The 1,333-nt window shown below is 42.4% G+C and overlaps 1 non-coding gene across 1 annotated transcript; it reads right to left on the bottom strand.

The window, feature by feature from the left end:
* Positions 1–780: 780 nt before the first annotated feature.
* On the bottom strand, positions 781–856 carry TRNAG-GCC (transfer RNA glycine (anticodon GCC)). Its single transcript has one exon. It is a non-coding gene; the product is annotated as a tRNA-Gly (tRNA).
* Positions 857–1,333: the final 477 nt, after the last annotated feature.

The following is a 1,333-nucleotide window of genomic DNA, read 5'->3' as shown; positions in this document are numbered from 1 at the left end:
CCCAGCAAGATTAGACCAAAACAGTGAACAGTGGTGATATAGCTTCCCTTGTTCCAGATGTGCTACTTTTATTTCCTCCTTTGGTTACATTCACTTTCATAGCCACCCCATGTTGCTCCTGGCTCAGACTGAGTCTGTGGTTGACTAAAACCACATTACTTTTTTTTTTTAACTTAAACTAAGTCAGAGGTTATTTCACAGTACACTTACCTCATCAATTATTTTGAAACTAAGTTAAAATTCTATTTGGACCTAATGAGTCTGATCTGCTAGAATTTTTCAAAAGTATCGATTCAGATACCCAACCTTTTAGTTACCCCTCCCAGGTTTTTGTCACCTGAAATTCAATTGTTGTGCCTTCTGTGTCTCCATACTTTTGATTTTTTAAAAGTCAAATAGCACTACACTAGAAATAGAAATTCAGTTTACTTATTAATCTACCTACCTTGTGGTATTTTTGTTTAACTGCTTAAGATTTTTTTTTTTTTTTTTTTTTGTATTTTTCTGAAGTTGGAAACGGGGAGGCAGTCAGACAGACTCCCGCATGCGCCAGACTGGGATCCACCTGGCATGCCCACTAGGGGACAATGCTCTGCCCATCTGGGGCGTTGCTCTGTTGCAACCAGAGCCATTCTAGTGCCTGAGGCAGAGGCCATGTTGCCATCCTCAGCTCCTGGGCCAACTTTGCTCCAATGGAGCTTTGGCTGTGGGAGGGGAAGAGAGAGACAAAGAGGAAGGAGAGGGGGAGGGGTGGAAAAGCAGATGGGCGCTTCTCCTGTGTGCCCTGGCCGGGAATCGAACCCGGGACTTCTGCACGGCAGGCCAACACTCTACCACTGAGCCAACCAGCCAGGGCTAACTGCTTAAGATTAATGAAAACAAAAATCCACTGAATCGGGAACTCCTTGAGGAGAAAAACTGTGCTTACTCACCTTCCCCTGCCGCTCATCAAGCTCAGCGTCTAGCAAACCATTGTACCCAACCCATTTCTCTCCCCCATTCGTCAAGAAGTTTTGTCCAGCTCTCTGAAATCCAGGTCTACAGGGTATGTAATTTCCCGTAGCCTCTAATTAAGCAACCAGCCTTTGTAAATAAATGCGTCATTTGTTCCTACTATGTTCTTTCTGGCTCGAAGAGGTGCCACTTTCTTTTCTTAGTCTTTACAAAACATCTGCTTAATAATCACACTAGAGTTCTCCTAACTGATACGTAACCTAATATCCATAAACAGTTAAGAATTATTTTTAAAGAACTAGCTTTACTTCTAGGCTTTACATAATGGAGGTCAGGCTTTTCTGAGATTTTTTTTACTTTGCTTTATTTGTTTTCCCCA

The sequence above is a fragment of the Saccopteryx bilineata genome, chromosome 3 (assembly GCF_036850765.1).
Source record: "Saccopteryx bilineata isolate mSacBil1 chromosome 3, mSacBil1_pri_phased_curated, whole genome shotgun sequence".
Taxonomy (NCBI): domain Eukaryota; kingdom Metazoa; phylum Chordata; class Mammalia; order Chiroptera; family Emballonuridae; genus Saccopteryx; species Saccopteryx bilineata.
Note: the sequence above shows the minus strand (reverse complement) of the source record. Positions and strands in the feature narration are given on the sequence as shown.